This window comes from Bos mutus, chromosome 5 (genome assembly GCF_027580195.1).
Source record: "Bos mutus isolate GX-2022 chromosome 5, NWIPB_WYAK_1.1, whole genome shotgun sequence".
Lineage (NCBI taxonomy): Eukaryota > Metazoa > Chordata > Mammalia > Artiodactyla > Bovidae > Bos > Bos mutus.
Genome location: NC_091621.1, coordinates 105,453,847 through 105,465,523, shown reverse-complemented (window position 1 = coordinate 105,465,523; position 11,677 = coordinate 105,453,847).

Genomic DNA, 11,677 nt, shown 5'->3' with positions numbered 1-11,677 from the left:
TTAAACCCACATAATTTTTTGTTTTGGTCACGTGGCTCGTGGGACCTTATCAAACCCACACCCCAGGCAGGGAAAGCTCAGAGTCCTAAGCACTGGACTACCAGGGGATTCCCATAAACCCGCATACCTGCCCTTCACTTATGACAACCTTCTATTTGAACTCTGTGTGTGTGTGAGCTTTTGTCCCCTAGAATGGAAGCTCTATACGAGCAGGCACTTGATACGCTTGTTGAATGAATGAATGAGCAAATGAATGAATAAGTAAATGTGACAAACACCCACGTCACCCAGTGTGATGACTCAACCAGAAGGGCCTCCAGGGAACGGAGAGACACCAAGAAGGAGGTGAGCCGCTGGGCCTGGCGGGGAGTCAAGTCAGAGAAGCAAGGTGGGGAGAGAGCACACTGCGTGTGTAAAGCCTGGGGAGTCAAGGAGGGCTTGCTGAGGACAGCTGTGAATCGGACAAAAAGATGGAGAGTCAGGCGGTGACAAGACCACGGAGCGCCAAGGAAGGACTGGGGGTCTTGGGAAGCCTTTGAAACATGAAGCCAGGGAGTGCTGTGATCAGATTTGGGATTTCCTGGCTGAGAGACCCTTATCGTGATCCAGGTGAGTGATGCAAAAGCATGAGCTCAGGCTTGTAGAGAGGAGGGCTGATAACGAGATTGAAGACAAGAGACCGACAGGTCCAGGAGAAGGAGGAGTCCCGGATGACCCCACATCCTAGACAGGGGACTGGCTGACTTCACTAAGTGCTCAGTCACTCAGTCATAGCCGACTCTTTGCGACCCCATGGACTGTAGCCCGCCAGGCTCCTCAGTCCATGGGATTTTCCAGGCAAGAATACTGGAGTGGGTTGCCATTTCCTCCTCCAGGGGATCTTCCCAACCTTAGGGATTGAACCCGAGTCTCCTACTTGGCACACCAGATTCTTTATTGCTGAGCCACCTGGGAAGCCAGTGTGTTCTTAGTCGCTTCAGTCGTGTCTGACTCTTTGTGACCCCGGGGACTGCAGCCCACCAGGCTCCTCTGTCCATGGGGATTCTCCAGGCAAGAAAACTGGAGTGGATTGCCATGTCCTCCTCCAGATCTTCCCAACCCAGGGATCGAACCCAGGTCTCCTGCATTGCAGGCGGATTTTTTTTTTTTTTACTATCTGAACCACCAGGGAAGCCAGACTACCCTCCAAATACATGTGGTTCCTTGGGGGGTAATCACTCTGCTCCCCTGGGGCTGACTGTGGATGGCAAGTCCGAAATCAAGGTCCAAATCCACGAGGCGTCTCTGAAGCCTCTGGGAGGACCTTCCTACGCCTTTCTCTAGCTTCAGGTGTCCCAGGGGACCCTTGGTGTGTCTTGGCTTGTGGACTGCCTCCAGCTTCCCGGGTGCTCTGCCGGTCTATGGACGAAGGCCCACCCTAACGACTCATCTTAACTCCATCACATCTGCAAAGACCCTACTTCCAGGCAAGGTCCCAGTCCAAGGACTGGGCTTCAACACGCTTTGGGGAAACAATTCAACCTGTAATTAGACCGTGCGAAGGACAGTTGAGGATGAAGGCATGAAGGGGGCAGCAGAGAACACAAGGCTCTTTCAGCAGGAGTGTCAGGAAGGGAGAGGAGGCGGAAGGTGAAGAAGGGGGTCAGAATAGGAGAGACGCCCCCCACCCCAGCCTGGCCTGTGGAGCCTCGTTCTGGTGACAATGGTTCCTTTACTAAAAAGGGGAATCCGGGTTTCAAAGGGAGACCTTCATCCTTTGGTGGGGGGACGACTGACCAGACTCACAATGGCCTTTCTGTCCCTTCCCTTGAGCAGATGGCCCAGGCGCCTCCTCCCTGGCAGGGGTCTGCCCCTCCCATCCACGAAAGGGGGAGAGCAGGAGAGCCGCATGCATACTTTTTTTTTTTAATTTTAATTTTTTTATTTTGGAGGTTTTTTTTTTTTAATTTGTATTTATTTATTTATGGCTGCACCAGGTCTCTGTGGCTGCGCACGGGCTTTCTCATGCTGCAGTGTGCAGGCTTCTCACGGCTGTGACTTCTTATTTCGGAGCAGGGACTGTTCAGTAATTGTGGCTCATGGGCTTAGTTGTCCCACGGCCTGTGGGATCTTCCTGGACCAGGGATTGAACCCGTGTCCCCTGCATTGGCTTCTTGACCACCAGACCACCAGGGAAGTCCAACCAGCATACATTTTTAAAAAGTAATTATTTGAGTAGTTGGAGGATTTAAAAAATACATTGAGAATGCCTGAAACCTCCTAGGCCCAGGCTCGGTCACTGGGGTTCCCACTGTGCACTGGAGGATCGGTGCTGTGCATCATTTTAAAACAGTGAATGCGTTAAAGGGGAGTCTTTTAGCATCATACACTTGGAAATTTCTGAGAAAACAAGTGATATTCTGGGGGGGGGGCGGTGGTGGCGATTTTCTTACCCCAGAAGCCCATGGTGACCTTTTAATAAAAGAATATTGTATAGCCTTCCCACTCAGAGAGTGACACAGGAACCAAAAAGCCAGAGGCATCAGCTTCACTTGGGGGTGCATCAGCAATGCAGAGTCTCAGGCCCGGACCAGCGCTCCTCCTCCAGGTCCTGTGGTTTCCCACGGCCCCACGCAGCCAGCTGGTGTGCATTAACTCAGAAGTGCCTGGGAGGTTTGGGATTGACGTGGTTTGATCCTTTCCAGTCCCTCCTTGAACGCTAGACCCCACTCTCCCCCCAGCATAGGCTCTGTCAGCCCCCCTTTCCTTCCTGAAGAGGCAGCCGGAAAGCAAGGGCCAGTAAAGCTTCGCTTCCAAATGTTTCCATGTCACGCCTTCTTCTCTCATTTCCTCATCCCCACATCTGTCACTGGGACTGAGTGTACGAAGAAGCCGTAAATAATTTGTGTCCATCGATAAAAGCTTTTCTGGGTGGATGCAAACGTCACAATTATCCCAAGTGGCAGGAGTAACCTCCTGCTGTAATTACCACCAGCCTCCAGTCATCCATCATTTGCCCTTCATCCATCCATCCATCCATCCTTCCATCCTTCCAACCATCCAGTGAACACTGATTGGGCTCTGAGTGTGTGCAAGGCTCTGTGTGGGGTTCAGAAGCAGAGGCGACACTCCCTGATTGCGGGGGAAGGGCCATCATGGGGTCAGGAGGGAGCTCTGGAAAGCTGGAGGCTGGAAGACCAGGATGGGGAGGAGGGTGGGGAGGAGGGGGGGGAGGAGGGAGGGAAGGGCAGGGGTCATTCACAGCCCCTTCTTCCCAGAAGCTGGTTACTCTCTCCTGCGCTCACTCTGCAGTTCAGCCGGGGGCCTTCTCACCAGGCCACGCACCCCACTCTGCAGCAGGATTTATGTGCGATTCTCCGAGTCCCCATCGTCCCCTCGGGGCTGGCGGTGTAGCAATCCTTCGTTCTCTCCTTGTCCAGGGCCGGCCCTCCGGTTAACCCTCTTCTGTCTCTAGGGGACTATCCACTCTCTGTTCTTCCATCTCAGCTGCTTGGTTTATTCATCCGTCTCTCTTTCCTGTTACCTCTCCTCCCTGGGAAAGTCTCAGCTTTTCCCACACGGTTCTTTCTGTTTGTTACATTACCTTTATTTTCAGGGCCCGATTTATTTGGGGCCTTAGACACGGGCTTAAAAAATGGTGGTAAAAACACACTTAAGATAAAAGCCACCATTCCAACCATTTAAAATACACAGCTCAGTGGCATTAAGTTCACTGTCGGACACCATCACCGCCCTTCACCTCCACACTCATTTTATCCTGCAAAGATGAAACTCTGTCCCTATTAAACCGACTCCCCATTCTCTCTGTCCCTATTAAACCAGCCCCCCACGACCCCCCTTCTACTTTCTGTCTCTGGGAACTTGACTCTTCTGGGTGCCCTTGTGAGGGAAATCGTACGGTATTGCTTTTGTGTCTGGCTTATTTCACTGAGCGACACGTCCTCAGGGTGGTCCCTGCTGTTGTGTGGGTAGGCATTGCGTGTGGGTATGTCGGGTTGGACCATGTTTCGTTTATCCATTCATCTGTGATGGACACCAGGCTGTTTCCACCTCTGGGGCAGGCTTTTCTGATTCATGAAATATTTACTGAATATTTACTGCATGGAAGGCATGACTCATCTAGAGAAAATAAAGACTCATTCTGCCTTTTTCTTTCAGATGACAAGAAAACTGCCGCGTTTCATTGCAGAAAAGTGTTTTTGGTTGCAGTCTGTGGGGCTGACTTTTATAACGCTTTGTAGGTTATATTACAGGTAGCTTCATGGTCAGCCACATGGAGGGCGAGGGCCCAGGCTACTGCTACCACAGTGTTTCTGGGAAAAAAAAATCAGCTCCATATTTTAGTAGTTTTTCATAATAAAATTTTTAAAACTTTTAAATTTATATTGGAGTATAGTCAATTAACAATTTTGTAATAGCTTCAAGTGGACAGCAAAGGGACTTAGCCATACATTTACATGTATCCATTCTCCCATCCAGGCCGCCAGGTAACATGGAGCAGAGTTCCCTGTGCTATACAATAGGTCTTTGTTGGAGATCCATTTTAAATACAGCTGTGTGTACACATTCTTTCCAAACTCCCTAACTGTCCCTCTCCCCTACCCTTACCCACTGGTGACCATAATTTCATTCTCTAAGTCTGTGAGTCTCTTTCTGCTTTGTAAGTAATAAATATTTAAACAGCACTGAAGATCGAATAGCCTTTTCAAGCCTTGCATTTTCTTATTTCCTTGCAAATTTGAAATTTTGACAGTCTAAGATAATTTATCACACAGAGCTGAGCTTCACGGTTTAATACTGTCCTGATTCCAGAGCATAATTTGCTTACAGCTGCTCAGCCTTCAAGTCTCAGTTAGTGATGAACTACTGTAGGTGTGATAGGTGGATAATCACGGAACATACTTTAAAACATACCTTAATATAGGAGTCGTGACCCTGAACAAATGAAAATTGGTCTCCCTTATGCACGAGATGGTGCGTTTCTCTGATGATGACGTGCTTTCCGAGTATCCGCTTTCTCAATCAAAATGTATTCTGATTAGTCCTGAAATCAGTTCTATTTGCTCTGCATAAATTTCCATTTGTTATTGTTAGTTCTGCCAGATAGAAAGGCAGAGTTCAAAATCAGCCATTTCCCCTTGACAAAGTGAGGATTAAAAGGCAGATTTCCGTAAAGGTTCACATATGTGTAAAATGTACGTATGTATAACACATATATGTACTTGGGTTATTTTTTGAAAACTTCCTTTAAAGTTTTTTATTTGAAATATAGTTGATTTACAGTATGGTGTTAGTCTTCGACGTACAGCAAAGTGATTCAGTTATGCATCTATGTATATTCTTTTTAGATTCTTCCCCACTTTAGGTGACTACAAGATACTGAGTAGAGTTCCCTGTGCTATACAGTAGATCCTTGTGGGTTATACATTTTATATACGGAGGTGCATATATGTCAATCCCAAACTCCTAAGTTCCCCTTTCCCCTTTGATAACCGTAAGTTTGTTTTTTATGTCTGTGAGTCTATTCCTGTTTCATAAATAAGTGTATTTCATCATTTTTTTTAGATTCCACATAAGCAATATCATGATATTTGTCTTTCTCTTGTTCATGGGTTTTTAAAATCACTGACTTTATTCCTCTGCCGTGAGACTGTAAGCTCCACCGGGCAGGCCTGCTCGAGTTTGTGCCTGGTATGTCCCAAGGCCTGGAGTCATGCCCAGTATCCACCTTGACACCCAGGGTGTGTGAAATCAGTGAGTGCATGAGTGTGGAAAGTGGAAGCACAGCTTGCTTTTCTATCTAACCCCACATCGTGGATGGCGTCACACATGTCAGGCAGCCCCGCCCTGCTCCATGTCATATGGTGTCGCTGGACTCTGCTTTAACTTATGTGTTCAGTGATGTATGTTGAAGTGGTTCCTATTTTCCAGAAAGACAATCCATCCCAGCGGTAAAGCACCCGTTTGCTAATGCCGGAGACATGGGTTTGACCCCTGGGTCAGGAAGATCCCCTGGAGGAGGAAATGGCAACCCATTCCAGTATTCTTGCCTGGGAAATCCTATGGATAGAGGAGCCTGGTAGGCTACAGTCCATGGGGTCGAAAAAGAGTTGGATACGACTTAGAGGCTAAACAACAACCACCACCACCAACAGCCGGAACACACTCCTACCTCTGGGTAACAGTGTGGAGAGTCTTACAGAATAAACAATCTTATAGAATAAGTAAGACATAAGAAGCGCAGTTGTTACTGGCCCGCTTTGGAAGAGGTGTGCTAACAATGCATTTCCAGTGCCGGGAGGCTTTGTGCACTGCTTTGCGGTTACAAACAGCGGGCTCTGGGTCACTGGCACCTTTAAGCCGTGACTCTTAGTGGGGCCATCATTATTACCACCATTAGGGCTTTCTGGCAAAAACATGCAGATCAGAAGTAAAAAAAGAAATTAAAAAAAAATGCAGTTAAATGAAATGCAGTTTGGGTACGATCTGCCTCCAAATCCAGCCTGCTTTTTGTATCACCTATGAGCTAAGAATGGGTTCATGTTTTAACTGTGTTGATAGAAACATCAAAAGAATGTTTCATGACACGTGAAAATAATGTGAACTCCAAAGTTCTGAGTGCAGAATGAACTTGTTTTGGAACAGAGCCACGCATTTGCTTCCGTATTGTCTATGGCTGTTTTCAGATTATGAGAGCAAAACTGAGGAGCTGCAAAGGCTGTCTGGCCCCAAAAGTGGAAAATATTTCCTGCCTGACTCCTTATTGATCCCTACCCCAGCCCCTGTCTTCCCCAGCCCCAGTGATGTTCTAATGATGTGCTTGGTGTCTAAGTCCCCTGCTCCATCTGGCAGCAAGCTCACTGCCCTAGAGGACCCCTACCGTTCACCATTTTCCCTCCATACAAAGGCCAGCTCTCAGGACTTACGCGGTGGTTCAGTGGTTAAGAATCTGCCTTCCAAGGCAGGGGACATGGGTTTGACTGCTGGTCTGAGAACTAAGATCCCATATGCTGCACGGCGATTTACTCTGCAGGCCACAGCTACTGAGCCTTTGTGACAGCTCTACTGCAATTCAGACCTGATGCAGCCAAATAAATTAAACAAAAACAAAAAAGCACAGCTTTTATTCCCTTACTGTGCCCAGTGAGACAGGAGGAGGAAAGTAAGGCCTTTTATTTTCTAGGCAGGTGATAATACATTATGATAAATGAATGGTGAAAGAAATTTAGACTAAAGTGTGACTGTCTAATAGGCTGGGCCTTTGTTCTCCCACCTGCATAAGAGATGTTGGCATTTTTTCAAGGAACTTGCTCTCTGAAAACTAGGAGTCAATCTTTTTTGAAGGGGGCATAATCTTTTAGAAGACTTTCCCAATCTCTCCCCCATGCAAGATGAGGAATTAATAACTTGGTGCCAATCTCTCATGCATTCCTCATCTCTAAAATATTTACAGGAACAAAGTGTATGTGTAGTTTAATTTGCCTACTAGGCAAAAAGAAGACTCAGAGGAGTTGCCAATAAATGAAAATCCAACTTCCCTTGTTTCAAAGTGTGCTGATGTTTCCAAAATCGCTTGAGTGAAAAGCTGTTGATCATTGCAGTCAGGCATTTGTGTTTCTCTCCCATGTGGTTCTGGAAAAAAGTGTTACCACCACAGTTTCAAGATTCTGGGCAAGTGTGGTCATCTTTTCATGCTTCTAGCATTTAAAGCGAAAATCACAGGTTCCTCCCTTGCCAGATCACTAAATTAGCAAACTGATTAAATCACGCCGTTCAAAAGACTACTTTGGATGTTATGATTACAGCACGCTTGAAAATGCTGCTCCAAAGGGCAGAAAGACTGCATTGGCGTGTAACCTGGGGGAAATAAGGCATTTTCTCCATCACTGAATCAATTAAGTATTTCTATCGCTTGCCTACACACTTCTAAGTCTCCTGAAATTACTAGGTTTGAAAATTAACAGTACAGGGGAACATTTCACAGTTTCATTCCTCCTTCGAACAAGCTCTCTTTTCTCTCCCCGAAAGCTAAAGGCTGTTTTTCGTGTTTTGAAAGATATCACTTCTTCTCTGGAAGGGAAATGGGAGAAGGCGTGCAGCTTTTAAGACTCCCTTTAAGGGCTTCCTGAGCTGCCGTATTATCACAGGAGACGCGTTGAGAAGGAATGAAACCCAAATGCAGGTAAGGAACAGAACTCAAATTATCTTGCCTTGGCATGTCATCCATTTGTTTTCTTTCCCCCAAGCCTCTATGGAGGTGTAACTGACACACAGTGAAACACACAATTCTCCAGTGTGTGGGTGATGGAGTTGTACTTAGCAAACAACCTGTGTGACCCCCCAGCCCCCCACCCGCCCCAGCCAGCCCAAGATATGGCCAGCGTGCATCACTCAGAGCTCTGACCACTCTCAGCATAGGAGAGAGGCCACCTGCTGCTGAACTTCAAATAAGTGGACTCCCCCAGTGTGCGCCTTTGCACTGGCTTTTGTTGCTGAATGCATTTTTTTTTTCTTTTTCTAATTTGGCCTCATCGCACCACCTGTGGGATATTAGTTCCCTGACGTCGGATTGAACGTGTCCTCCCTGCACTGGGAACTCGGGGTCTTAACCTCTGGACCGCCAGAGAAGTCCCTAGACATGTTTTTGAGATACGGTGAATGCAGCTCTTTCTGATTGCTTGCTAGAATTCCATTACATGAATATAGCCATAGGTATATTCATCCTCCTGTCTGGTTACTTTCAAGGCGGCTTGTTTGGTCTGCCGCAACTGAAGTGTTAGGACAGGTGACATCCGCCTGCATTGCCCAGAGCCTGTCCATCTGCAAGGAAGACGGACGGAATGGCCGGAGAACCTGGCTCTGAGTTTGCCCGAGAGCACACGGTGTGGGGCCTCCCCCAGGGCCTGGATCCGGCTTGTGCTCCTGGAATGTTTGTTTCTTATTCTTATATCCATCCACATGTGCTCAGTCATGTCCCACTCTTCGCGACCCCATGGACCATAGCCCGCCAGGCTCCTCTGTCCATGGGATTCTCCAGGCAAGAATACTGCATTGGGTTGCCATTTCCTCCTACAGGGGATCTTCCCCACCCAGGGATCAAGCTCATGTCTCCTGCGTTGGCAGGAGGATTCTTTACCGCTGAGCCATTTGGGTAAGGAGATGGAACCTTTGGAAGCCATAGTTCAAAAGTAAATTGAGGGGTTTCCCTGGTGGTCCAGTGGTTAAGAATCTGCCTTGCAATACAAGGGACACGGGTTCAATCCCTGGTCCGGGAAGATCCCATATGCCAAGGAGCAACTAAGCCCATGCACCACAACTCAGGGGCCTGAGCTCTAGAGCCCCTGAGCTGCAACCACTGAAGCTACAAGAGAAGCCACCACAGTGAGAAGCCTGGAGCATCGCAGCTAGAGAGTAGGTCCCGCCTGCTACAGCTAGAGAAAGCCTGCACACAGCAACAAAGACCCAGCACAGCCAAAGTAAATAAATAAAAAAATTTTTTAAAGCAAATCAAATAGTTTTCTATCATGGGGGTGGCTGCATGTAACCTGATTTTCATAATGATTTTCTAAATGTAAAATGCATGCCAAGCTGTGGCACAGGCGATACGCATGCGGCATGCTAAGAAGTGGAACAAAGCTGTGAACAAAGCTAGTGGAGGTGATGGAATTCCAGCTGAGCTCTTTCAAATCCTAAAAGATGATGCTGCGAAAGTGCTGCACTCAGTATGTCAGCAAATTTGGAAAACTCAGCAGTGGAAAAGGTCAGTTTTCATTCCAATCCCAAAGAAAGGCAATGTCAAAGAATGTTCAAACTACCACACAACTGCACTCATCTCACATGCTAGCAAAGTAATGCTCAAATTCCTCCAAGCCAGGCTTCAACAATACGTGAACCGTGAACTTCCACATGTTCAAGCCGGTTTTAGAAAAGGCAGAGGAACGAGAGATCAAATTGCCAACATCTGCTAGATCATAGAAAAAGCAAGAGACTTCCAGAAAAACATTTAATTCTGCTTTATTGACTACACCAAAGCCTTTGACTGTGTGGATCACAACAAACTGTGGAAAATTGTTAAAGAGATGGGAATACCAGACCACCTGACCTGCCTTCTGAGAAATATGTATGCAGGTCAAGATGCAACAGTTAGAACTGGACATGGAACAATGGACTGGTTCCAAATTGAGAAAGGAGTACATCAAGGCTGTGTATTGCCACCCTGCTTATTTATATGCAGAGTACATCATGCGAAATGCTGGGTTGGATGAAGCACAAGCTGGAATCAAGATTGCCAGGAGAAATATTGATAACCTCAGATATGCAGATGACACCACCCTTATGGCAGAAAGCAAAGAAGAATTAAAGAGCCCCTTGATGAAAGTGAAAGAGGAGCATGAAAAAGTTGGCTTAAAACTCAATATTCAGAAAACTAAGATCATGGCATCTGGTCCCATCACTTCATGGCAAATACATGTGGAAACAGTGAACAACTTTACTTTTGGGGGCTCTAAAATCCCTGCAGATGGTGACTGCAGCCATGAAATTAGAAGGAGCAAGTGAAATTAAAAGACACTTGCTCTTTGGAAGAAAAGCTATGACCAACCTAGACAGCCATTAAAAAGCAGAGACATCAGTATTCTTGCCTGGAGAATCCCATAGACAGAGTTGCCTGGTGGGCTACCGTTCATGGGGTGGCAAAGAGTGGCCACCGCTGAGCAATTAACACTTTGTTTCCCCTGGAAGAGTACACAGCCAATGGCAGTACTGTTGCATGAGGGTTTTGAACAACCCAGAGACATGTTAGCTCCACAGTGCTAGGTGGGGAATAAAAAAAAAAAAAGCAGAGACATTACTTTGCCAACAAAGATCTGTCTAGTCAAAGCTATGGTTTTTGCAGTGGTCATGTATGGATGTGAGAGTTGGGCCATAAAGAAAGCTGAGCGCCAAAGAACTGATGCTTTTGAACTGTGGTGTTGGAGAAGGCTCTTGAGAGTCCCTTGGACTGCAAGGAGATCCAACCAGTCCATCCTAAAGGAGATCAGTCCTGAATATTCATTGGAAGGATTGATGCTGAAGCTGAAACTCCAATACTTTGGCCACCTGATGCAAAGAACTGACTCATTGGAAAAGACCCTGATGTTGGGAAAGATTGAAGGCAGGAAGAGAAGGGGACTGCAGAGGATGAGATGGTTGCATGGCATCACCAACTTGATGGACGTGAGTCTGAGTAAACTCTGGGAGTTGGTGATAGACAGGGATGCCTGGCGTGCTGCAGTCCATGGGGTCACAAAGAGTCAGACATGACTGAGTGCTCAACTGAACTGAAGTGAAGAAGTGGAATGTCAAGTAGGTGGGGACAGGAACTAAGATCATTTTTCTGCTTCTCATTAAATTCTCTCTCTTAACAACCAGCACTTTCCAACCTTCAAATGAATATAGACGTTTGCTGCTCTGAAAGCAATTTGGAAAGTTGTTTTAGTTAGACTGCTCCGGAGAGAATGCTGGGCAAATTCCCCAGGAGCCAGGCCTGGAGCGAGGGAAACTTTCTGGGGTTTAGTTGAATCCCTCCAGCCTCTAACCCTGCAAAAGGAACCCAAATTCATCCACAGCCACTAAGTCACTTCTTGATTGTTATCTGTAGCATACAAGAGTCAAAAATAACAACAAATATGTTACAACC